Source organism: Rhinatrema bivittatum, unplaced genomic scaffold, assembly GCF_901001135.1.
Source record: "Rhinatrema bivittatum unplaced genomic scaffold, aRhiBiv1.1, whole genome shotgun sequence".
Classification (NCBI taxonomy): domain Eukaryota; kingdom Metazoa; phylum Chordata; class Amphibia; order Gymnophiona; family Rhinatrematidae; genus Rhinatrema; species Rhinatrema bivittatum.
This window is the reverse complement of record NW_021820763.1, coordinates 1-27830: the sequence shown is the minus strand read 5'-3', so window position 1 is coordinate 27830 and position 27830 is coordinate 1. Positions and strand designations below refer to the sequence as shown.

The 27830-nt window shown below is 45.6% G+C and overlaps 1 pseudogene; it reads right to left on the bottom strand.

Moving 5' to 3' along the window:
- Positions 1 to 24422, bottom strand: part of LOC115082092 — a 50051-nt pseudogene extending 25629 nt beyond the window's left edge.
- Between the last annotated feature and the right edge of the window lie 3408 nt (positions 24423 to 27830).

Sequence of the window (27830 nt, the reverse complement as noted above, 5' to 3'; positions counted from 1 at the left end):
CACTCGTCACACCTGGTTCTGAACCCACGGTGTGTGTGATTCTATAGGTAAGAGAGACGGAAAATGCATTCCAGAATCCTACCAAAAACAGCCATCCCTAACTAACCGGGCACTAACGCTCACCCCAGAGCAGTCATAAATTAGGCAGCTCTCCCTGTGTGGCAGCCAGGTAGGTGATGTGACATACTAATGCTTGAGCATACAAACTGCAGCTGTTCATCCAGTGATGAAGACAGATAGGAAACGGCAGTTCTGCTATCTGCGAGATGGACTCCACGCTGACAGCACATTGCCAGATGCGGGGAAATGCTGACTTTGGACAAAAAGAAGCGAGAGCAGCACTTCTGTATGAACGCTGGTGGAAAAATGCAGCAGAATTTTGACTCCATGAGTAGGTGCAAACCCAACAAGGATTTTTTTCCTGCTTCCACAATCACTGGCAACAATGAAATGGGGACTTCCTGAGCCTACAGCCTCAGCCTGAAGTCCAGTGGGCACGTATGCTGGATGTGAGTGACAACAGAGCCGCTGGAAAAAGGTAAAATTATGCCCAAAAGCAAGGGACTACACAAACACCCTGCATGAAAACTAGTCTCATCTCTGAGATGCCAGCTCAACGCAAAGCGGCTTGGCTGGCCGCCACCTCCTAGTGTAAGTATGTTCTAGGCATTAGTTTGCAGGGGTAATCTTTGCAGATCTTTCTTGCTGCTGCTTATACTTTCTGAAAGATCCCAAACAAAAGCTAACACATACCATTATTCTACATATCAGCAGAAGTCACTGTAATTTGTGATTAGTTAGGCCTATGCCTTGATTTTTGAACATAATAACTATTAGTTTTAGTGACTTCTAGTCCAATTACTTTTAGCATTGTTCCATCATGCAATTAGTAATTTCCCCAATCTCTCGCACACATAACACCTGGATGCACTAATTCAAGACCCATATCCCAATCTCATTTAAAAGGCCAGGGAGTAACCTTTGGGATAGATTTTAAAAAGTACGCCCGCACGTACTTTTGTTCGCACGACCGGCGCAAACAAGAATATGCTGGATCTTAATAGATACGCGCGTAGCCGCGCGTATCTTTTAAAATCTGGGGCGGCGTGCGCAAGGCTGCGCAAAATCGGCAGCCTGCGCGCGCCGAGACACACAGCCTGCCTCCGTTCCCTCTGAGGCCGCTCCAAAATCGAAAACAGACATCTACCTAATCCCAGACCCTAGAGAATAAGCACTCATCACACCTGGTTCTGAACCCACAGTGTATGTGATTCTATAGGTAAGAGAGACGGAAAATACATTCCAGAATCCTACCAAAAACAGCCATCCCTAACTAACCGGGCACTAACGCTCACCCCAGAGCAGTCAATCGGAGAGGCCTCGGAGGGAACTTTCCTTCCACTCCCCCGCACCTTCCCCTCCCTTCCCCTACCTAACCCACCCCTCAGCCCTATCTAAACCCCCCTACCTTTGTTTGAAAAGTTACGCCTGCCCGAGGCTGGCTGCCGGCGCGCGATTCCCTGGCCTGGGAGCAGTTTTGGAGGCCTCGGCCATGCCCCTGAAATGCCCCCGGGCCGTAGCCACATCCGTGGCCCCGCCCCCGGATGGCGCGCTACCGCGGCACGCCCTCGACACGCCCCCAGGAAAGCCCCGGGACTTATGCGCGTCCCGGGGCTTGCGTGCACCGCTGAGCCTATTCAACATAGGCTCGGTGCGCGCAGGGGGAGCTTGGAGCAGGTTTTCGGGGGGTACGCGTGTATCTTACGTATGTGCCCCTTTGAAAATCTGCCCCTTAATGCCTAAGAATGACAGCCGACAGCAGTAGCTCTCAATGACAGCAACGTATGGTACTATTGATATAGACACCAGCTTGACACAGGTGTGAACCAATGATCTAGAGGTAACAAGCTTTGTGCCTTATGCCCATCCCCTGAATCATCCAGTCCTAGAGATGAAAGACTCTGTATCCTGTGCCTGTCCCTGAGCCATCCAGTCCCAAAGGTGACAGGCTCTGTATCCATGTGCTACTCCCCTGTGCACTCCAGACTTAGGGGTCAAAGTTTTAGCCTTTTGATTTAATCAAAGCAAAAACACCCATCACACATCCTAGTCCTTTGCTAATCCTAGGGTTCTTGGCTTAGGAAACTCACCATCCCTGGGCGTGGGTACGGCACTCGGCCTTGATATGACACCCACTGGTAATTTGGTCCTTCCTTGTGGGCAAAGGGTCCCAGGAATGCCCTACGGATGTCGTTCATGGTATAAAGACAGACAGCTGAGCCTCTGAATACCGTGCTGTAGGAGTAAAGAACACGGGTGACTCAAGGACAGAAAGTGATAACAGGAATTAGACAGACAGACAGACAGACAGACAGACAAACAGCTAAACCTCTGAACACTGTGCTGCAGGAGTAAAGGACATTGGATGATGCATGGAAAGAAAGTGATAACTTAGTATGGAGACTCTGGTTTTTATTTGAGACAGTTGTAGATTTCATGGCCAATGTCTGAAAGGTGGAAGTTTGTGGTAATCATCCATGCAGCTTTGACCTCTCATCTTCATTACTGTAGTTTATTATATTTGGGTCTATCAAAAAAAAATCTTGGGAAAATTACAGGTTATCCAAAATTCAGCAGCACAATGGTTGATGGGACTAGGCTGGAGAGAGCACATCTCTTCAATTTTGTCTGATTTGTGTGGGCTGCCAGTGGAGGAGAGGAACACCTTTAGAGCTCTGACTCAGATGTATGGGGGAGTATTTAAGAGAGAAACAAAGTTTATTTGCAACATCATTTACTACGTTCACTTGATGGAAACCTGTTGGAGCTCCCACCTCTGATAAAGGTGCCGGCAATATGGCCATACGGCCGGCGCCATTTTGCAATACGGCTCGAGTGCAAGAGGTTTTCTCGGACCCCCGCTGGACTTTTGGCAAGTCTTGTGGGGGTCAGGAGCCCCCCCCAAGCTGGCCAAAAGTCCCTGGGGGTCCAGCGGGGGGTGAGCGATCTCCTGGACGCGTGACGTCAGGACCTAGGAATCAAAATGGCGCCGGCGCTACCTTTGCCCTGTCACATGATAAGGGCAAAAGGCCACCGGCGCCATTTCTCTTCACAGCAGCCGTAGCCAGAGAGTGGGACATCGTGCCGGGATCATTGCGCCGGGACCCCAGGTCATTTAAAACATTTTGGGGGGGTTCGGGAGGGTGGGGGTTTGTTTTAAAGGTTCGGGGTGGGTGTTAGGGGTTTTTTTGGTGTGGCCAGAGAGTGGGACATCGCGCTGGGATCACGCCGGGACCCTCCCACTGGACCCCAGGTCATTTAAAACATTTTGGGGGGGTTCGGGAGGGTGGGGGTTTGTTTTAAAGGTTCGGGTGGGTGTTAGGGTTTTTTTTTGGTGTGGCCAGAGAGCGGTACATCGCGCCGGGATCGCGCTGGGACCCTCCCACTGGACCCCAGGTCATTTAAAACATTTTGGGGGGGTTCGGGAGGGTGGAGGTTTGTTTTAAAGGTTCGGGTGGGTGTTTAGGGTTTTTGTGGTGTGCCGGTTTTCCCGCCCTCCTCCGATTTACGATTTTTAACGATTTCAAAACAAAACAAAAAAACACGACGATCCGATTTCCCTCCCCCCCCAGCCAAAATCGATCGAAGACGATCGATCACACGATTCACATCTCTAACAATGAGGTCTTTCTTCTGGCTGGCGTGCATCAGTATCTCCCTATCATATATTATGCTCCCATCAGGGCCAGTGCAAGAGTTTTTGGCACCCTGGGTGAACCTTTGGCCATGCACGCCCCTCCCCAAATTTACCTACTGATAGCAGCTCTAGCAAAAATCTCCTTCTTTGGCAGTATTGGCTCTGGCACATTTGCCCCTCTGGGCCTTGCACTGGTACGATTTTTCCACCCTCGAGATTTTGGCGCTCTAGGTGACCACCTAGTTTGCCTAATGGAAGTACTGGTGCTGGCTTCTTGGAGTTCTGGTCCCTAAATGCTTGATTCAGCACTTTTTTTGTATTGAATCTTAACTGCAAAACATTCAATCACTCCTTGAACTTTCTTAGATCATTCTCATTCTGTCCTTCAGTGGAATTTCCATTACTTTCCCCATCATTGAAGTCAGACCAATTTATAGTTTCCAAGCTCCTCTCTGTTACCGCTTGTATGAAAAGGGACAAAATATGTCATTCTCCATTCCTGTGGGACCACGCCCATCTCCAAAGATCTACTGAACAGTTCCTTCAGTGGACCCCACGCCAGAGTCTCTCTGAGCTCCCTCGCTATACTGGGTTATAACTTTTATGGGTCATATTAAGAATCCACCTATCCTAGGTCGAATGATCTCAACATATCCAACTAAAACTCAAACTGGCCATCTGGTCTAAGATCCAGTGAGAGATTCAGGGGGTCAGGAATTCAGTTTGTTGAACTGCTTGGCAACTGGGGAGAATCTCTGCTTCCTTATTCTCTGTTGAAAGAGGTCTCAGTGAGAGTCTGTAGAACAATTACATCTGTTAGCTGAGCACCCCCTAAATGACCAGTGAACAATGATAGCATCATAGCATAAAATGCCTTATTTGGCCTGATTTTGCAGAAGAGATGTCTTCCTGTCTGACAGTTCTTTAACAATCTTCTTCAAACCGGAATCAAAGAGGTTCACGTCTTTAAATGGTAAGCTCAACAAACACACGTTAGATGGCAGGGTTGCAGTCCATTGCTTTGGCCAACTTCCTCGTCTCAGAGCAATACCAGTAGCCATTGATATGGCTGTCAGAGAGATCATGTCACAAGCAAAGACTGCTATCAATCTCACCTTCAGGTTAAGCAGAGGAAATCAGTGTCTTTTGTGTAATTTTGTTGCCTCAGACTTTTTGTCCTTCTCCAGGTGATGCATCCATATTGTCATTACTCTGGAGGACAGACAAAGCCTTCTCCGCTCCCCCAGCTACTTCAGCCACTTTATCATTGCTGTGGATGAGACATAGCCTCCTTGTCTCCTTCCAGATGATGAAGTCATATTGTCATTGCTCTGGAGGACAAACACAGCCTCACATCTCCCTTTGGTTGGTGAGCCACATTATCATTGCTCTGCAGGATAGATACAGCCTCTTCTTCGCTGTCTGGCTGACGTATCAGGTGTACACTGATAATATTAGAAATTGCTGCAGAACTCTAGACATGTCATATTACTTCTTTAAAGCTGAAGCCATTTGCTTATTGGAGTTTGTTAGTCCTGATACTCCTTCCACTGGGATAGTTGTCTGCCTCAATAGCCAATATGATAGAGGTCACTTTTTGAGCTGAGCTTCACAACTCGTTTTGTGTGTGTGTGTGTGGGGGGGGGGGGATACACTGCTTTGTGGAATAGTCTAGAGATGAAAGAAGGGATGCTGTTTAGGTCCCTCAGTACTCACTACATTTCTGGAAACCACACTTTCAAAAAGATGTAAACCAGAGGGAAGCTACTAAATGGATAGTAGTCTTCATTATAAAGCATATGGGGACAGAGTTAAAAGATCTAAACATGTGTATTGTAGAAGAAAAGCAGAATTGGGGAGATTTATTAGAGACATTAATGACTGCAAGGTATCAATGTACAGAAAATGGACTTCTTAATAGAAAGGAGGCTCTAGAGCGTGAGGTCTTGGGATGAGGATGAAAGAGAATAGATTCAGGAGTAATCTAAGGAAATATTTATTTACAGAAAGGGTGGTGAATTCACAGAACAGTCTCCTGTAGAGGTGGTGGAGACAAGGACCTTATCAGCTGTCACTCCTTGTGACCTTGGGCAAGTCACTTTACCCTCCATTGCCTCAGTACAAAAACTTAGATTGTAAGCCCTCTGGGGATAGGAAAATACCTACAGTACCTGAATGTAAACCGGTGTGATATCTCAATTGAGATCGAATGTCGGTATATAAAATAATAAATAAATAAATAAATAAAATAAATAAATAAATATCAAATTCAAGAAAGCATGGACAATCGCAGAGGATCTCTGAGGGAATGATAGGCACTTAGTTTGGATGGCAGACTAGATAGGCTGTATGGTCTTTTTCTGCCGACACATTTCTATGTCTACTGAAGGGGTTCTTTCTAACTCGCACAAAACAGATGTGTATCAAACAGTCTACAGTCAGAGATTTGTGAGAGGTACTCAAGGCCTGAGCCCCAGCCTTTGTTCGTATATCTCTGTACGAACATGAGTTAGAAGGGAGAAATGCAAGAAAACATGTCATACATAGACAGAAGTCTAATGAGGCCTAGACTGCAAGCCTTGTTCTCTGCAGCGCTCTTACCTGGATGATGAGAAGACAGCGTAGATGAGGGGGTTGCGTCGGTCTCTGGTCTGAAGAAGAAAGACATCCCCTGGGAAACAGACAATGCCACAGAACCATCAGACTAAACAATCAGATGGCATTGATCACTGTAGTATTCAATGACTGAACACAGGTATTTAAATTACTTAAGATCAGTCACATAGATCCATCATTTTTCTCATTCCAAACTGCGTGCTCTAGGTGATTTCTCTTCTCTCCTTCCGCCCTCCTCCCCATTACTTGCCTTACTGTAGGTAACTCACCAAAAGGCTGTAGATGTATTAGAATGGGGGAGATAAGACATAAGAAATTGCCATGCTGGGTCAGACCAAGGGTCCATCAAGTACCTGGCACTACCCAAAACTAAGTAGATCCCATGCTAATGATGCTAGTATTAGCAGTGGCTATTTTCTAAATCAACTTGATTAATACCGTTAATGGACTTCTCCTCCAAGAACTTATCCAAACCTTTTTGAACCCAGCTACACTAACTGCACTAACCACATCCTCTGGCAACAAATTCCAGAGCTTAGTTGTGCGTGAATGAAAAAGAATTTTCTCCAATTAGTTTTAAATGTGCAACTTGCTAACTTCATGGAATTCCCCCTAGTCCTCCTATTATCCGAAAGAGTAAATAACGGATTCACATCTACTCGTTCAAGATCTCTCATGATCTTAAAGACCTCTATCATATCCCCCCTCAGTCGTCTCTTCTCCAAGCTGAACAGCCCTAACCTCTTCAGCCTTTCCTCATAGGGAGCTGTTCCATCCCCTTTATCGTTTTGTTGCCCTTTTCTGTGCCAAAGGTTTAATATATAAGGGTAATTCTAGGGCATTATCCGATGAAACAGCTCTCCGGAAGAAGGTAAGTATCCCTTTGCTGTCTCAGCAGTTCCACTTTTCCCAGCAGCAGGAAAGTGAAGCGCTGGGAGAAGGCTGGAGCAGTCTGTGGGACACTCCATTTATGAATAAAAAAGGCCGCCTCTGATCCAATCCCCTCCTTCCCATTCCATCTCTCTCGCATCCATTCTTTCTCCCTTCCATCCCCCTCATCTTCTCTCCCATATCCCTCCCTATCTCTCCACTTCCTCATCTCCAGTTCTCCCTTCTTTCAATTCCCTCCCATATCCCAATTCTCCTACTCTGTCCAATTCCCCCTTTTTCCGAGTCCTCTTTCTCCATCCAATCCCATCCTAATCCTCTATTTCCATTCAACATCCTTCCTCACCTCCCAAGCCTCCCTTTCCTTTTAATCATTTCTCCAATTCCTCAGAATTCCATAACCTTCAATCTCCTCCCCACCTTATCTGCCTCTCCTACCTCCCGATCCTCCATTTCCATCCTGCCTTGCCTCGTAATCCTTCCTGTTCTTCCAATGCTATTCCCCATATCCCATTCCTTCAATCCCCCCTACTCTCCCAATCCTTCCTTGCTCCCATCATCTCTCTCACCTGACAATTAGAACAGGGCATAGCACCTCTATCTGGGATCATGGATATTCACCTGTGGATGGGTTTTAATAGTTTATGATCATCTACAGCAATCAGCATAATCTCAATAAATCAGAGGTGAAACTGATAAGGCTACTGCCCATTTTCCTATTATGGTGATTGTCTACCACAATCCAATAAATCCAGTCCTAGTTGGGTTAAGGCAGGGTCTAAAACAGAATTTTGCCCCATCGCTGCTCCCAGTCCCCCCTCCTCTTATTGCCATACTCCTGTGTCCACCATAGTGCAATACTGGAAACATTCATGCCCATATCATAGCTGGGTTTAAAAGCGGTTTAGACAAGTTCCTGGAGGAAAAGTCCAAAAACAATTATTAGCCAGATGGACTCAGGGAAAACTACCATTTATCCCTGGGAGTGAGAAACAAGGAACTGGATCTACTTTTTGGGATCTTAAGGATACTTCCTAATGAGTGGATTGGCCACTGTTAGATCCAGGATGCTAGGCTGGATGGACCTTTGGTCTGATCCAGCGTTCCACATCTTTTGTACTTAAAGATATTACTGGTCCATTAATGTCTTTGAAATTCTTTCATCTCTCTGCAAGTCCCCTGACCCCCCCCCCCGAGAGAACTCAGCTTCAGGACAGTCACACCTGTCCTCGTACACATAGGATCTGGTTGATTCAAATTAATCTGACAGACACAATGTGAACCAATCAGATCCCAATCCATGTGATGTCACTCATCATACTGTTCTGAGCATGGTTGCTCCCCGATGCTGTGGTAAATTGCAGAGTTCTGCTCACAGATTTCCTTTTGCAGCAATCATAAGTACAAAGTGCAATAGGGAGTGAGCACCACTCCTTTCAGGTGGGCTTGTGAAGCATTCAACAGGGTCCCATGCGTACTTACGAAGCTCATCAAAGTAAGTATCCCCAGATCCATCACTGCCTGGCACAGAGCACACCAGTCGAGCCTTCAGGAATGTCGTCCACTTATTCACCAGGCTCCGCTGGCCACCCAGGTCATTCTGCAGTGGGCACAAGTCAGAGACGAAGAGATTAAATGACAATGGGCAGAGCCATGTGACTGGGTGCTCCCTGAAGAGAGTTTAGGGCAGGGGAGGAAAAATGCCCGAGTACACGACATTTTCACAAGCATGCGCACTATTTTACTCCTCTTGGCTGGTGCAAAGTACATGGCGCTTTAACTGCTCGCACGATCTGCTAACTTTCAAAGAGTGCTCACGCCCTTTCTTTTGAAAATTAGGATAAAGTGCATGAGCTATCTGAAAATTACCCTTCTAGGGTACATGGAGGAGAAAGGTGGAGAGGTGAGAGAGGCTGAGATGTGTGGATGGGAGGGAGAGAAAACAAAGAGGGAGAAAAAGCCAAGCAGCGACTTCAAGGGGTGGGGGAGGGGGCCCACTCCTCAGCACGAGTACAAGGTGCCGGTCCCAGAGAAAACGAGACACCGTCAGTTGGCCCAAGAAAATAATTCTCCAGACATCATGCTGCAGGTGAGTGCCCTCTGCCAGGTATCAGCAGTCATTTAGACAGGTCCCGCTCTGGTCTCCGTAACTTCTGGAGCAGATATTCCAAGCTGTATCACCCATGACCTCCCATGCAGGGGGATCCAGTTGGTTCCTGAGGATTGAGATTTTCTCGCCCATGCATAGTATACAGGGTGTGAGGTCCTGTGTGACTCTCTGGGTAACAGGCGTGTTCCCAGGACAGCAGTACTGATACAGGAGGAACAGCTGAAAGTGAGAAGGTGGTTGCAAGTCCTTCTGAAATCCTGTACAGTACACAGAGGGGGGCAGAGTTTAGCACAGCCCCTCTCAACATTGAACTGCGTTGGGTGTGATTACACACAAAAATCATCTGTTCATCTAATCAGCGGTGGCATGGGCAGGAGCTGATCCTGCTTTAGTGCTGGTCTCTTTCAGAAGGGGCAAGATCTCCCCAAGCTCATTCTTTATAGGGCCCAGCAGGCATCAGAAGGCAGTGGAGCAACACATACTCAAACAACTTTTGAATCAAATATACTTTTACCTTCTGCGGGTGTCTAGTGCTTCACATAGGTACTATATACCCGCACAGTACTTCTAGCACTGCTGAGGTGTCATTATTAAATAGCAGGGAGTGCTGCAGGGCAGGACTGAGGTGCATTGACAGAGCTGTGTGTGTGAGATCCTCAGTGATATAACAGCAGGCGATGCTGTGGTTGTAGGTGGAGCAGAGGACTATTGCTCTCCCCCTTATCTATAATATATGATATTGAGCGTTAAAAAAATCAGATGCCAATGCTCTTTCTTCGGTTCCATACATTTTCTGAAGTTGATATTCAAAGGCTCTGTCCAGGTAACTTCTGGAGTTAACGTGGATGAAATCCATGATTTGAAAATTCCCTTCTACTTCCAGCTAAATTTTGTCAAAGTAACACATTATTCACACAAAACTTAGCCAGATAAAAGAAGCTATGATGGACATATTTTGAGGGTGCAGTTAAATATATCCGGTGATCGCTGGAAGAGGAGTGGATGTGAGGGGTTATGATGTGATGCGCACACTTTCTCTATCTGTTTGGCACATGGATGTTAGGAGGAGTAGATGTGAGGGGTTATGGTGTGATGCGCACACTTTCTCTATCTGTTTGGCACGTGGATGTTAGGAGGAGTGGATGTGAGGGGTTATGATGTGATGCACACACTTTCTCTATCTGTTTGACACATAGATGTTAGGAGGAGTGGATGTGAGGGGTTATGGTGTGATGCGCACACTTTCTCTATCTGTTTGACACATAGATGTTAGGAGTAGTGGATGTGAGGGGTTATGGTGTGATGCACACTTTCTCTATCTGTTTGACACATAGATGTTAGGAGGAGTGGATGTGAGGGGTTATGGTGTGATGCGCACACTTTCTCTATCTATCTGTTTGACACATAGATGTTAGGAGGAGTGGATGTGAGGGGTTATGATGTGATGCGCACACTTTCTCTATCTGTTTGACACATGGATGTTAGGAGGAGTGGATGTGAGGGGTTATGGTGTGATGTGCACACTTTCTCTATCTGTTTGACACATGGATGTTAGGAGGAGTGGATGTGAGGGGTTATGGTGTGATGCGCACACTTTCTCTATCTATCTGTTTGACACATAGATGTTAGGAGGAGTGGATGTGAGGGGTTATGATGTGATGCGCACACTTTCTCTATCTGTTTGGCACATGGATGTTAGGAGGAGTGGATGTGAGGGGTTATGGTGTGATGCGCACACTTTCTCTATCTGTTTGGCACATGGATGTTAGGAGGAGTGGATGAGAGGGGTTATGGTGTGATGCGCACACTTTCTCTATCTGTTTGACACATGGATGTTAGGAGGAGTGGATGAGAGGGGTTACGGTGTGATGTGCACACTTTCTCCATCTGTTTGGTATGTTAATGTTAGGAGGAGTGGATGAGAGGGGTTTGGTGTGATCGCACACTTTCTCTATCTGTTTGACACATGGATGTTAGGAGGAGTGGATGAGAGGGGTTACGGTGTGATGTGCACACTTTCTCCATCTGTTTGACACATAGATGTTAGGAGGAGTGGATGTGAGGGGTTATGGTGTGATGCACACACTTTCTCTATCTGTTTGACACATGGATGTTAGGAGGAGGGGATGAGAGGGGTTACGGTGTGATGTGCACACTTTCTCCATCTGTTTGGTATGTTAATGTTAGGAGGGGTCGGTGTGAGATGGCACATTATGTGTTTGAAACAGGCAGCTCCAGTCTTACCCTGCAGATCTGTCCGATTCGGGAGTAGGAAAGCTTCCCCATTCCCTGCCCCTCCACCGCTGTTTCTCGGAAGAAAAAGTAAATCTTATCGTCGTCTGGGTTCTCGCTCTCGGGGATCCAGAACACGTTCACAAACTTTGGCTCTAAGTAAGAGAGGAAAAAACGGCATGAGAACAGTGGGAGGGGGGAGGCTGTACCTCCGTGCTGCCTCCACAAATATCTGCCAGCAGCACCGCAGGAGTATTGCACAGGATCACAAAAATGTTGATAAACATTTTCCTGCTCAATAGCCGGTCATGTGAGGTTCAGGTAGACACAATTTTGAGTAGCCCACCTAGCTGCCAAGTTTGCGGGGACATTTTACCTGCAGACCTAGTACCTGATTTTCAAAAGATAACTACTTGCCTACTAGGACCAAGAGTAAAAGGTACCCAGTGACTGTGCAGCTGCTTTTGTGTGGGCAAAATGTTCATGCAAAACATTGCATGTAGATTTGAAAATCAAACCCATGCCTGTTTCTTTTATATGCCCTTTCTCTGCTTGGCTGTGCAAGCCCATGTCTACTTTATTTGGTCAGAAGGAGGTAACGTTCAGACAAGCCACTTTACCTGGGTAAATGGCTTTGAAGATTGTCCTTCCCATTTTCTAGCCTGCAGAATGCTCAGAACCCAGAGCTGCTTTCAGTTACTTTGAGGCCAACATTCTCAACCATTTAGCCGGAGAATTTACAAGTTATTCAGCTAAATGGAAAGTGGGTGGCCCACCCCATTCTACAACTGGGCCTTTTCCCTACTCTCAATTCCCTTTTTTTTTAAACTTGCCAATGCCTACTTGAAGAAAGTCACTAAATCCACTGTGAAAAGTCTCCAAGTTTGGTAAAAAGTAGCTAAAACGATATTGTTGCGCAGTGGTGTCAGCATAGCTGGCGATCCTAAAACTGGTGGGGAAAGAGGGGTAGCTCACGCTCACACACTCTCTCTTGCTACCTCTGAAGCTCACACCATACTCGCATTCTCTCAGTCACACACACTTTCTGAGATGTGCTCAGACACTGACACACTCTTGTGCTCTTTCAGACACAGATACACACATTTTCTCAGACACTCTGACACACACAATGCAAAGCGTGGGAAGAGGAACGTGAACTAAAAGCATGGATTCAGCCTGTTTTCAGCAATGAGAGTAAGGCTATGTGCACATTTTGTAAGTGTGACATTCGTGCACATCATGCAGACCTTCTGCAACATGCAAAAAGCTAAGCTCCTTTGACATCTATGCGACTCACAGACATTGGTGTTTCAATTTCACGTGTTTTGGGCTTTTTTTGGGCTTGTTTTTTTTTTTTTAAAAAGTGCTTGTTCTTTCATGAAAACCTGGCAACCCTGCACTCTAGCCAGAGGAGGTCTCCCTCTCTTGCATTTTTCAGCTTCCAGATATGCTTGGTAAGTAGGGAGCCAGATGGAAATTTAGGAGAAGGGAGCAGTCGTTGCTGGTGGTGAGCTGAATTTTGTGGGGGTTCATGGCCCCTGTGGCCTCCCCTTTCCGCTACCTATGTCTATTACTATTCACCAGCAAAACCTTCAAGGAACAGAAAGGCCTTTGAGTGTTTCTGAAAAACAATATCATCATATATTGCCTGTAAATACTCTGACAGGGCATTCAAAAAATAATTGGGCTTTTTCCCTTTTCACCTCCTCTCACTTCCCTTTTTTGAAACATGCTAGATTCATGGTATGAGCAAAATATGCCCTTCTGGAGGCCCTAATTCAGGGAGAGACAATCAGTGTTGGTATCTGGATTATAATAATGAAGATGTCTGCATTCTATGCCTATGAAGCCTGCATCCTTAGCGGACAATGTCCATGCCCCTTCCCCCAAAACTTCATAAAGATGGCAGCGTGGTTGGGAGCTCCAAGACCCACCACCCTGCAGAAGTCATAGCTCACTATGGCCAATGCCTTGCTCAGTGTGACCTGCACTGTCTTGCTTAGTGGCTGAGAAATCATTATGGCTTTGCTGCAGCCTCTTTCCCTATCTTCAGCTCATGTAGTTTCACCTCCATAAGTAGCATTAACATCAGCAATGCATTACGCAGGCAATCAGTGCACCAGCATGCCCCACCGATGTCGCTCTGACATACTGCCACTTGAACTTCCAAGTGAGCTAGCGGTAGCCACTGCAGATCAGATCAAACTCCTATTTCTGTGGGGTAGATTTTAAAAAGCATTTACTCGAGCAAAACTGGTTTTTGCTCGAGTAAATACACTTTACTCAAGTAAGTGGGCTTTTCAAAATTGCTACAATATATGCCATTGAATTGTCCATAGGATTTACTCAAGTAAGTGCACTTTACTCGAGTAAATAGCTTTTGAAAATTGCTACGATAGTACGTCACATTTACATGCGTAACTCCTTTGAAAATGACCCCCTTAGTGTCCAGTCATATGAATCCAGAACAAGTGGGTTATGCATTCCTACCAGCAGATGGAGACAGAGTAACTGATGTCACAGTATATATACCCCTGCAGTTACATCAGCCTGCTAGTATTCTCCATCTCCAGCAGATGGTGGATGTGCATCTCCCCACTGGGGATTGCGATATTTTAAAATAAAGGAGAATTAAGGATAAAATTCACCCCGCTCTCCTGTGGTGATACCAAATGGTCTCTCCCCCAGTTGAGAATTCCTGAGGTGATTTCCATGGTCCTTCAGATGTGTGCCTTGGTCTGGTAGTTTGATTTTGTGGGTGTAGACTTAGCTGCTTGAGCAGCTGAAAGGCAGCAAGTGCAAGAAGCCGAGCAAGGCGGTGACGGCACATGCCCTCTCCCCCCACAGCTGGAGACAGTCTCTGTGCTCAGCCAGATACGGCTGAGCTCTGGTAAGTTAAACAAAAAAAGAGATAGATTCAGAGACTTAGCAGGAGGTTTTTTGTTGTACAGGGTTTCCTCCTCCCCTGCTCTCTGTGCTTTGCACACCAGTCCAACATTCATTCCAGTCCGTGGGAGGTCGAGGGATGTGGGCAGCCTGGCTGGTTGAGCAGCCTCCTTAGGCTAAGCCCCACTCTGAGGCTTTTCGCTGCACGCCATGTCGTGGGCCGCAATGGCTTTTCGCGTGCTTTCTAAGGAGCGGCAGCAGGTCCTCTGGATGGAGATCCGGACGGCATGGATGATGACGTTGATCCTGTCTGTCTTGAGGATGGTGAAATTCCCCTGGATTAGAATCGTATGGAACTATGTTGTGGTTCTTTCATAGAGATGAACTGCCAGTTTTGATTTCCCAGACCTTGAAAATTGCTTGGAGTTCCTGGGGCAGATTCAGTGTCTGAGCCAAAGAGAAATCCCATTTTGGTTTCCTTGCGTAAAGCCTCTTGTTTTTTTCCCTGTGATGGAGGCCATTCAGGAATTAATTGATCTTGAATGGGGTGCAACAAAGGCTATTTTCAAAGGGGGTCGGACTTTTGAAGGTCTATATCCTCTGGATCCAGTGGTAAGAGAGCGCTTATGTTTTCCCAAGGTGGGAATGCACTTGTGTGCAGTCTCCAAGCAGATCACTATTCCCTTGGAAGGAGAAGTGGCATTGAAGGATGCTCATGCTAAAATGATTGAGACTATTCTTAAGCGAGCATTTGAAGCAGTGGCAATGACCTTGCAGATCGATTCTTGTAGTTCCTTGATGGCTCGCTCTTGTTTGCTTCTCTCCCAGGAGATTGATGACTCTGGAGTAATCTCCAGGCCAGTTGTGGAACCAGCTGCTGCCTTCTTGGTGAAGGCGGGCTGTGATTTGATCAGCACTTCAGCCAGAGGGGTGACTTTGATAGTAGTGCCAGGCATCAGTTATGGTTGAGAAATTGGTTGGCTGATGTGACCTCCAAGTCTAATGTCACCAAATTGACCCTTAACGGCTCACCTTTGTTTGGTTGCGAGTTAGAGAAACTGGACAGTAAGTGACGTGAATCTCTGATTCCTCGTTTGCCGGAGGATAAGAAGCAAATGCAGCATTCCCTTCAAATGAGAGGTTGTACTAGAGGATCCAAACATTTTGGACCCTGTAGAGGAACGACCTTCAAAGGACTCAAGCCTTTGGGTGGTCTCAGTCTTTTCGTCCCCGACAACCCAGAAGAGATGCAGGCTCGGGTAGTGGAACCTCCCGAGCCTCCCAATGAAGGTTTGCTGACCTAGCCCCATGAACAGAAGAAAGGGGGATACCTCTCTTTTATCAGAGGTGGGTTGAAATCACATCGGATCAGTGGGTCCTGAAGGTGATATGAGAGAAATGTGTGTTGGGGTTTCGCAGTGTTCCTTGGGGCATGTTCATGGTGTCTCCCTGCCACTCACCACAAAAAAAAAAAAAAAAAAAAAATAGGCAGTGGAAACTGCATTGACAAGGTTCCTCAGTATGAGGGCTGTGGTCTCAGTGTGCACATCCATCAAAAATACAGGACGATTTTCCATTATTTCATTGTGCCAAAGAAAGAGAACTCTTTTCATCCAATCTTGGACCTCAAAGGTGACAATCATCATCTGCAAGTGAAGCACTTTCGCATGAAGACATTCGGCTCGGTGATAATGGGCGTGAAGTCGGGGGAATTTCTTGACTCTCTCTGGATCTGTCCGAGGCATATCTCCACATTCCCATCTGACTGGAACATCAACGCTTCCTGCGGTTCGCAGTTCTGGGATGCCACTTTCAGTTTCGGGCACTGCCCTTGTTCTGGCCACCACTCCTAGAACCTGTTCCAAAGTAATGAAAGTAGTTACCAGCAATGCTGAGAAAGGATGGACTCCTAGTACACCCATATTTGGATGACTGGCTGATTCATGCCAAGTCACTGGAAGAGAACTGCCTGGGTGGTGAACCTAGCCAAGATCAGTTTTCATCCTACTCAGTCACTGGAATACCTGGGAGTTCAGTTCAACACAAAGCAGGCCAAGGTGTTCCTGCCGGAAGCTCGAATTCAGATGTTGCTAGCTCAACTCCGTCTGTTATTGAACACTCTGAGCCCAACCGTATGGTTTTACCTGCAGGTCCTTGGCTTAATGGCGGCGCCCTGGAAATGGTGGCATGGGCAAGGGTGCATATGCGTCCTCTTCAGCACTCCCTGCTGTCTCAGTGGAATCCACAGTCTTGGGACTATTTGATTCGGCTTCACCTGCCAATGGAGGTCTTCTCCCAACTGCAGTGGTGGCTGCAGGTGGATCATCTACAGAAAGGAATTTTGCTATTCCCTCCGGATTGGCTAGTCCTGACAATGGATGCAGACTCCTTGCTCACTTTCAGTAGCTGACGGTGCAAGGGCGCTGACGTGCAGAGAGTTTCTCTGGAACATCAATCACCTGGAGGCCAGGGAGGTCCGGTTGGCATGTTTACAGTTCGGCAACAGGTTGCAGAGTTGCTCTCGTCTACATAATGTCGGACAATGCAATGAGTGTGGCTTAAATCAATTGGCAGGGAGGTACCAAGAGCCAGCAAGTGTTGCAAGAAATAGATCATCTTATGGAATGGCCTGAGGTGCGTCTCCAGATGATCACAGCCTCGCACATAGCAGGCTAAGACAACCTAAGAGCAGACTTTCTCAGCAGGGAGAGTCTGGATCCAGGAGAGTGGGCATTGTCAGATGAGGAGTTTCAGCTGATTTGGGATCACTGGGGTCTCCCGTTCCTGTTGGCGACTTTGCGCACTGCATAAACTTCACGATTCTTCAACTGCAGAAGAGATCTGACGTCATTGGGGATCGATGTCCTAGTGCAGGAGTGGCTGGAAGACAAGTTGCTGTATGCCTTTCCTCCATGGCACATGTTAGGCAGATTGATTTGAAGGATCGGACACCACAGAGGGATGGTGCTCTTGGTTGCTCCAGATTGGCCTACGAGACTGTGGCAGGCAGATCTGCGGAGGCTCCTGGTGGATTTGCCTCTTTGACTTGTGGTGCACAGGAACCTGTTGCAGCAGGGGCCTGTCTTTTACAAAGATCCGACTTGATTTTGTCTTACGGTATGGCCCTTGACAGGGTTTGCTTGCTGAAACGTGAATACTCTTCAGCAATGATTGCTGCCTTGCTAAAGATCTAGAAAGTTCTCCACTTCCTTGGCCTATGTGCGGATTTGGAGAGTGTTTGAGGCCTGATGTGAGGAGCACGGTCCTCTTCCTTGTTCAGTCAAGATACCGTTCATTATGGAATTTTTGCAGGATGGCTTGAATAAAGGCTTGACCCTTTATTCTTAAGGGTACAAGTAACTGCTCTCGCCTATTTCAGGGGTCCGGTCAATGGTGGATCCTTGTTGACTCATTCTGATGTAGTCCATTTTCTGAAAGGAGTGGAACATCTTATTCTCCTTTGCGTTTCCGGTGCCCCTATGAAGTCTCAATTTGGTTTTGGGTTTTTTGGTAGGCCCTACATTTTGACCGCTATGTACTCTGTCCTTGCAGTTTCTGACCTTGATAACAGTGTTTCTTGTGGCAAATTGTTCAGTGCGTAGGGTTTCTGAGCTGCAGGTCTTGTCTTGCCAGGAGACATTTTTCTTTTCACCGAAAGTGGTCTCTGAGTTTCAATAGAACCAGTCCGTCTCCCTGCCATCTCTGGTCAGTTAGAGAGATGTAGAAGAGTCTCTTCTGTTGCGGCCCTTGGATGTCAAGCGGCATATTGTCAGGTATTTGGAGGTCATTGGGCCTTTGCGAAGGTCAGATAACCTGTTTGTCCTCCATTGCAGTACTAGAGAGGGAGAGCCAGTCTCGTGGGCTCAATAACTGGCTGGATTTAGGAGGTAGTCACGATCGCATATGTGGATGCTGGGACACTGTTACTTAGTCGGGATTGGGCCCATTCCACTCGAGTTCAGGCAGTTTCATGGGCAGAAGTTAGATTGTTGTCTCCCATCGAGAGTTGTGACGTGGCCCTCCTTACACACCTTTTCAGGTATTATCATCTGGCTGTGCAAGCCCAGAAAGATGCGGTCTTTGCACGTGCGGCTTTGACTGGACTGCAGGCAGCCCCTGCCCTATTCAGAAGTAGCTTGGGTACATCCCACTTGTTCTGGATTCATCTGACTGGACGCTAAGAAATGAGAAATTACTACTAACCTGATAATTTTCTTTTCTTTAGGACAGTCAGATGAATCCAGCTTCCCTCCCTTGGCTGCCATATGATTGCATAATGATCCTCCTGTGTGCCTACATTTTACAGGACTTACTGGTAAGTGATACTCCAGTCCCTAGTCTAATGTTATTACATTTTTGCCTGTTGGCGGAGTATTGCAATGGATATCTGTTTTTCATCAAGTTTTTTGCTAGTCTGTCCACAGGTGCTTTTGAAGAGAACACTGGCAGGTTGATGTAACCGTAGGGGTGTATATACTGTGACGTCAGATACTCCGTCTCCATCTGCTGGTAGGAGTGCATAACTCATTTGCTCTGGATTCATCTGACTGTCCTAAAGAATAGGAAATTATCAGGTAAGTTGTAATTTCTCTTTGTTACTGTTATGGGCTGGATCAAGTTGTTTTTGCCATTGCTGCTGGGGCCAGATGAAGTTCAGCCTAGGGCTCTCGGGCCATAGTTTTGGGGCCCCTGCCTTAAGATAATGCCATTTCTTTTTCTCTTTTCTTCATAACGACTCCAATTTCACTGAAATCTCTTCTGTGTCTTGTCTGTATTATAAGCCCCAGGGAGCAGGGATTGTGTCTTATTTGACTCTGCAGTGCTGTGAATAGCTTGCAGTGCTATATAAATTACTGATAGTGTAGTTAACAGTACACCATCCGCAGTGTTTGTAAGACTGATGCTGAACGTGCTATATTAAAAATGAAAAGCAAAATAAATTATAATAATTGTGAAATTAGTTAAGGAAAATCAGAAGGTGACACAATTAAGGCTGCAGCTTTCAGAACTATTACAGTCCACTCTTACAGATGTGGATTTGTGTTTTTTTAAATTAGCTTGCAAGTAACTGAGCCAGTACCTAGAAAGGGTCCTTGGTATTCCTGAAAATTACATCTTTAAATATTCAGCAGGTGTGTGATCTCTACCCAAGTATTTGGATGGTTTTCTTTTAACTGAGACAGTTAATTATACATTTGCTTGCATAGATAGAAAAGGCACAAAAAAAGATTAACAAACAAACAATAGGGTAGCAGTAGACAGAAAATAAATCAGTTATGTTATTTACTCTTAAATGTAATATAGTAACTAGTTTCTTCCCCAGTATGGGTCAGTGAGTGTTACATGGGCAATAAAAATGCCTCTTTAAACATTAGCTAGCCTTCTAAACATACCATCTTTACCCAACCACTTAGTTGACTCTCTTATAATTCATTTTATTTTTGGTGTGCTCTGCAATCCTGCATTTTTACTCTCTGCAAGCCAGACTGACATCTTCCAGGGCTCGTGTTGGGACATGGGCTGCAAAACCATTCCACAAGGTGGCAGTGCAGCATCAACCAAGCCAGCAGCTGAGACCTGGTTTAGAACCATAATGATTGGAGAAACTTCAGAACCGTCACTGAATGCCTGGAGGAAGCCATGGACCAGGGCATCTGAAGACAGTCACAGGCGTTTCATGCAGGAGATGAAGATAGGTCACCAGAGGTGCAGCATGGACTGAGGATGACTAATATTCAGTTTTTATCCTGGATGTATGCATTACTGTACAATTATAGTAAGTATTCTCCAAAGAGCTTACAATCCTTGGGTACCTGAGGCAACAGGTGATACAATGACTTGCCCAAGGTCACAAGGAGTGTCAGTGAGAGGAACTGGTTTCCAATCCATTGCTCTAACCACTAGACCACTTGGAGCTTGGCCGAGACAGACCTGGGATTGCAGCACGGCCCTGGCTTAAGAGACATGACTGGGGCAGAGAGGGTCACGGGATGGTTTCATGTTCACTGGGTCGCCTGGGATTCCCATGCCAAAGCTTGCTGGAATTTTTTTCTTCTGTTTTCGTCCTTTGAAAAACACAACTACCAGTTCCAGAATGCATTGTGGAAACCCTGGTTTAGGAATACAGGCTGGGACCTTACCCCCTTTGCAGTGAATTCCAGTCTATGGAAGAGGGACTGCATCCACTGAATCCCACCAACAGATAAATCCCTGTGGTTTGGCCTGCGATCTTAGATTGCAAGTTCTTAGCTTAGATGCAGTTTCAAACGGAAACATGAGCGCATGCAGGCTTCAAATACTAAGCCTAGAAGTGGCAAACTAAAACCCAGCACGGTCCCTCTTCCCTCCCTGAGCAAAGCTGCCTGACGGCAGAGACTCTTATCCCATGTAAGGTTTCCTTTGAAAATGGGCTTGTAAATCCATAAGACTCAAGTAACTGCAGGCTTGCAAGGCTCTGTGGAGATTTCCAGAATTGCTCCCTATACACACACAATACTGGGGGGTCTATTTTAGCAGTCATCACTCAGGAAAGGGCCGTTTTACCTGTGGAAATAGGTTTGTTATTATTGCCCTTCCTCTATGTGACTAAAAGCACCCCTGTATGTCAATAATGCAGCTACTTTCAGCTGTGTTTGTTTTGAAGCATTCCTGGTGTGGGGCTTGGTTGGGGACAGCACTTACGTGGATAGTTTTTAATAACTGGAACCACCTGCATATTTTTGCCCTGAAAATGTACCTTTTCCATGGGGCAATAATCAAAGCAAAAACATGCACGTGGTCCTCAGTGGGATTAGTTTTCAAAGGGTTTAAGCTCATAACTTTTGGAGTTAGGCCCCTAAATTGGCCCTTTTGAAAATGTACTAGGGCCAAGTTCCTAAATTTGGCCTCCCAGTTTCATTAAATTCCCAAATTTAGGAGTCTAAAAAAATGGGTGGGTATGGGGGTGGAGTTAGGGTGAGGAAACAAAGACCTTACCACTGATTTTCAGCACTGCATCTAATTTAGGGTCCTAAATGAATAGGAGGCCTAAATTTAGAATTCTAATTTTTAGGTTCCTAAATATATATGACTTTTCAGCTGAAAAATTATGCTCCTAAGTTTGACTGAAAATAGGCACATAATTTAGGAGGTCTAAATTTAGGAGCTCAGCCTTTTCTGAATATTGGCCCCTTAGGCACTTTGCCCTAGTACATTTTCAAAAGGGTTAATTTAGGATCCTAACTCACAAGATTAGGCACCTAAAGCCTTCGAACCTTACTCTCCTGAATGGAGTTCAATTTTCAGAGGGACTTCTGGGGTGAGTGGATAGCTCTGGGGCAGAGGGGTAAAGTGGGAGTGCAGGAGTAGTCCTAGTGATTAGAGCAGCGGGCTGCAATCCAGGGAAGCCAGGGTTTAAATCCCACTGCCACTTCACTGCCTCAGCTACAAACTCAAAGCCTCGTTTACCACAAATCTTTCCTATAGACACAGAATGAGAGAAAAGCTTTACTAAATCAGACCCTTGGACTGTAAACCCTCTGGGAATAGTGATATAGCTGCAGTACCCGAATGGACGTGAGTCCTCTTTGAAAATTGGTGTAGTGTGTATATTTGCCAGTTAAGTTTCTCGCAATGTTCCAAAATTACTACCTTAATAATTTACATCGAACCGCAGGTTATTTATGCTACAGAGCTGGGGAGCCCCCTGGGAGCACAGTCACTGAGCTGGCTGGCTGTATAACTAAGTGACTTGAACTCCTTATTATCCAAGGCTGCTCGAGTGCTGAAGGGAGGAAAGCTCGGAGCCTGTCCCCTTTAATGAGAAACATGTCAGTGTTGATTGCCTTTGCTCTGCGCCTCCTTTGGACATGTTGTTCTGGGATGGAAAAAAATGTGACTGAGTTCCACTAAATGCCAGGAGGTTGCAACTGTCCTTCCCTTTCAGAAAACTCGGGGAAAAGGAAGGCCCGGGTGCTGACAGCAGCAGGCACATGGCACGGAGAAAAGGCAAGAGGCGCAAAGAGAATTTTGGAACCATGTAAACAAAATCTGTGAGGAACCGACCAGCGTGAGATGAACGGGGACTTATTAGCAAGACAGCTGTATTATCTGTCAGGTAATGAGCATGCCCTGCAGAGTCTGCTGAATGTTCGAGCAGGACTGGAAGTGGATCTGGAGATCCAGCCTCTGGTTCTTACATGCTTCTCAGCTCTGGTGGGCGGCTGCCCATCTTACAAAAGCATAGCAGCACTGGCGTAATTACAAGGGAGAGGAACACATCATCTGCGCCTGTGTCTGTAAGACCCGTTCCAAAGTCTTCTTATTTATTTATTCCAATTTGTAAACCACCTTTCCACCAGAGGGAGAGTGGAAGGAGGGAAAAATGCATTCTTCTACTTGCAATCCTATGAACAAGTAGAGGACTAGGACTGGCAGGACAAACTGTAATGCATGTCAACAAGAATGATACTGAATCTTTCATACCAAGAACTCAAACTGTCGTTCTGTCCCCGTCTCGTAACCCCCTTTTCCGCCTACGGCATCACCTCACCCCCACTGAGCTGGGGAAGCAGATGATGATGACTGGATGGACAGCCTGTGCTGGTTTCTGTCTATTTTGCATCCCTAAGCATTCCTGGTGGAGTGAAAACAGGACTACAATGCCCGAAATGCTTTAGAGACCTGGATCGGCCTATTCCAGGGTTGCACACCTAACACTACATTGGCTTTGGCCCTAGTTATGGGGATGGGAGTTGTACTAACAGGACCTGACTCAAATCTGATGCTGGCAGGAGGTGTTGATCACTGCTAGACCTGTTCCTGACAGGGGGTTGGGATCATGGCTGATCTATCATCCTAATGCTGATAAGAGGATTTGGGTGACTGCTATTTCTGGAGCTAACAGGAGCTGTTGATCCTGCTGCTGTCAGGAGATTTGGATCACCATTGGTCCTGGTGATTAGAAGCTGCCTTGTCAACCTGATGGGAATCATCCCTTGTGCTCTTTGAACTAACCGTTTAGCCAGCGTGAGTCGTGCTGCTCAGTGCGGATAGATGGCCGATGGCCAAGGCTGCGGAAAATGGTGAAATCTCTCCCCATCAGATCCGTTGCCACTCCAGAATACAACTCATCACCTGTGGTTCCAAAAGTGAGCAGAAAGACCCTCAGTTTCACACTGTACTGAAACCAGTACTTGTTCTACAGTGGTCATTATTACAAATTACTATAACAGAATCTCAAGGGGTACTGTTAATTTAAAACGTAATACTGGAAGCAATATCATCAATGAAATAAACTATTAAGGGGTACTGTTACTGTAAACATAACACTGGAAGCACTACCATCAATGAAATCAAGTACTAAGGAGTATTGTTACTGTAAACATACACTGGAAGAACTACCATCAATGAAATCAAGTACTAAGGGGTACTGTTACTGTAAACATAACACTGGAAGCACTACCATCAATGAAACCAAGTAGTAAGGGGTACTGTTATTGTAAACAGCACTAATTGCTGTTCCTGTGCATGTTCAAGTTTATTGGGAGTTTTTCATTCCAATAATGTAAACAATGCTAGGTGTGTAAACAAATCAATAAAATTGTTCCTGGGTAGTGTAAAAAAAACTGGAAGTAGTTTTTATATGTGTAACAGAACACTAAGGGCCAGATACATCATAGTAATATAGTAATAACGGCAAATAAAGACCAAATGGTCCATCTAGTCTGCCCAGCAATTTGCTTCTGGTAGTAATTAAAGGGGATTTCCCATTTGTCTCTATGGCCCTAGGAGTGCTTCCTGTTAATGACTTTAAACAGTTCTGGGATTTTGTCAGTATTACCAGAATGCAGACAATGATCGCTTCATAGGTGGGGTTTGGGTCTGAAGCACCGTGCATAGTTCCCCCCCTCTCTCCTTACCCACGAGCACAGAGGCAGCTGAATGCTTGGGGTCGTATGGACTCTTCCCTTTTCCATCTTCCGTCTTGCTCATGTCTAGTTTAAACACGGCATCCTAGAGATGAAGAGGGCACATTAATAACTGTACTAAAGTTTTGCACAGACGCAGGACACACTTCCTGAAGGAAGATACTTGAACAGAGCTGGGTTTTGAACTTTCACCTATTACTAGGATATCACCTCTGTATAGATCTATAGTGTAACTGCATCTTGAGTGTTGTGTGCAATTCTGGTTATCCCACTTCAATAAAAAGACATAGCAGAACTAGAAAAGGTACAGAGAAGGCGGGGGATCAAAAAGATAAACAGGGAATGGTTATTAACTCTTTCAGATGGTTTCATGGCATTTCCTTTAGTCATAAGAACATAAGATTTGCCATACTTAGTCAGAGCAAAGGTCTATCAAGCCCAGTATCCTGTTTCCAATCCAGGTCACAAGTACCTGGCAAGATTCCAAGGGGTAGATTGGCTCCCAATTAAGTTCAGAATCACTGGAGCTCAATATTCCTTTTCGGACTCACACCCCTCCAGACCGGTGAGATCAGCTTACAGAGATACTCTCTTTGCTCCCCCCATCAAAACTACATTAAGAAAACGAGCCCTGTCCACATCAGGCCCGGCGCAATGGAACTCTCTACCTCCAGAACTCCGACTAGAAAATGCCCTAGTACCTTTAAAAAAAGACTCAAAACTTGGCTGTTCGACCAAGCTTTCCATTAACTCAGATGACCTTGCTAATATATTCCTTGTATGCTAATAGACTACCTCCCAGGCTAGCTTTCCATCTCTGCAGTCGATTAATCTAAGTTATTCTCCATGTACCCTGAACCTATGTTATCTCCGTAGGCACTTGGATCTTTACCCAGGTTAATTTCTGGCTCCTCAGAAGAACCTATTATTTATTCATTTCTTTCAATCCCAGTTCCGTTAATCCAAGTTCTTATACCCCTTGTTCAATGTAACGCATTCATACATGCTTGTTATCGTTAAGCTGTAAACCGAAGTGATATGTAGCTATCTACATGAATTTCGGTATATAAAAGTTTTTAAATAAATAGATAGATTTCTTGCTGCTCATCCCAGAGATAAGCAGTGGATTTCCCCAAGTCCACCTTAATACTGGTTTATAGACTTTTCTGCCAGGAACCTGTCCAATCCTTTTTTAAACCCAGCTACACTTTTAACATACACTCTGGCAACGAATTCCAGAGCTCAATTATGAATTGAGTAAAAACATTTTCTCCAGTTTGTTTTAAATGTACTACTAGTAACTTAATTGCATGCTTCTTAGTCTTTGTACTTTTTGAAACAGTAAACAATTGATTTGCATTTACCCATATTCCATTCCACTCATTATTTTATAGACCTCTTATCATATCTCCCCTCAGCCAACTCGTCTTCAGACTGAAGAGTCCTAACCTCTTTAGCCTTTCCTCATCAGGAATCGTTCATCCTCTTTATTCGTTTGGTCGCCCTTCTCTGTACATTTTCTAATTCTGCTGTACCTTCCTTGAGATGTAGTGACCAGAACTGCACACAATACTCGAGATGAGGTCGCATGGAGCAGAGGCATTATGATATTCTCTGTTTTATTCTCTATTCCTCTCCTAACAACCCCTAGCATTCTATTGATTTCTTGGCTGCTGCTGCACACTGAGCAGAACATTTCAACGTATTTTCAGATCCTTTTTCTGAATGGAGACTCCTAAGGTGGAATCTTGCATTGTGTAGCTATAATTTGGGTTGTTCTTCCCTAAGTGCATCACTTTGCACTTGTTCACATTAAATCTCATCTGCCATTTGGATGCCCACTCTCCCAGTCTTGCACGGTCCTTGTACTAATGAGCAGCAAATTTAAAACAAAATTGGAGAAAGTATGTTTTCACTCAACGCACAATCAAGTTATGGAATTTGTTTCTGGAGGATGTGGTCATGGCATTTAGCATAGCTGAGTTTAAAAAGGGGTTGGACAAGTTCCTTGAAGAAAAATCCATAAACAATTATTAGCCAGGTAGATGTAGGGAAAGCCACCACTTATCCCTGGGAGTGGGCAACAAGGAATGGATCTTCTCTTTGGGACCTGCCAGCTACCTCCTAGAGATCCCAATTGGTCAGAGACAAGATATTGGGTTGCATGGCCCTTCTTTTGTTCTTATGCATTCTGGTATTTGTAGCCCTGGGGGGAGGAGATTTTCAGGTAGCATGTGGAGTTATAAAGCATGGGTGGGCAACTCTGATGTTTGAGGGTCACGAACTGTTCAAGTTTTCAGGATCTCTCTAATGAATATGCATGAGCGAGATTTACATGCACACTGTTCAGTTGTCTGTAAATCTATTTCATGAATATTAATTAGGGATATCCTGAAAACCGGACCGATCTGTGGCCCTTGATGACTGGAATTGCCTATGCCTGTTAGAAAACCAGGAATGGGTGACCTAACCACTTGGGAGGTTGCCCACTTGGTTTCGGAACACAGAGGTCACATGACCACATCACTCATCCTGCTGCCACTAATGAGAGTGAGTTATGTGACTTTCAATATTTGCAGTGAGATTTATGCTTAGATTATCTTTAAATTTGCAGTGAGATTTAAAAGGGGATCCACAGAAGTGACTGATATGGCTAGGAGAGCATCATCCCTTCCAGTGAGGATGTACTGAGATACATGAGATCGGTCCTGGATTTTCAACTCTTGTTTCCAAGTTTTTGCATTAAAAAGCTCCCAACATACTTTGGAAATTGGAGCTGAAAACCTGGACTGGCTCATCTTCTCCTTATGATCTGGAATATTTACCCTCTGCTAATCACTTGCACACAGCCTCAGCACAGAGAGCGGTGTCACAGTATTCTGCTTTTCCAAGCTCCTCCCATTCTTGGTATCTCCACAATCTTGTCATAAGGTGATTTGCATATTTTGACCCATGATGTGTTCACTGGTATTATAATCCTTACTCACCATAGAGATACAGTGTGTGAGGATCTAGGCCAGGCCCCAGTGAAATTCAAATACTTGAGAGACTCAGGAATTCCCCTGATTTCCAACGAATGACTCTATCAATTACTACAGTGTCTCTTCCACACTACTGTATCTTGTCAGGCCCAGCCAAGATTCCCATCAAAGAAAGCTTCCTCATAGTCAGAAGTGTAAAGAGGGGGGGGGGGGGGGGGGGGGGAAACTCTGAGGTCGGTTTTCAAAAGGTTTAGGTACTTAACCTGGGAAATTTAATTGGAATTAAATCAGGATGCAGAGTTTCTCTCTCCTTCCTTGCAGGCAGGGCTGACTTTAAGAGGCTGCAGGATCCAGTGTTGGGGGAGGGGCTACCATGGCAGTGCGAGGCCCCCCAGAGTGGTTGTCCATACTCCCCTCCCTCACCCCACCCCAGGATGGCCCTACTTGCAGCTAGTGGCTGGAATCCAGCAGGTCCATGGCTCCAGGAGATGCAGAATATACCCTGGGGATGT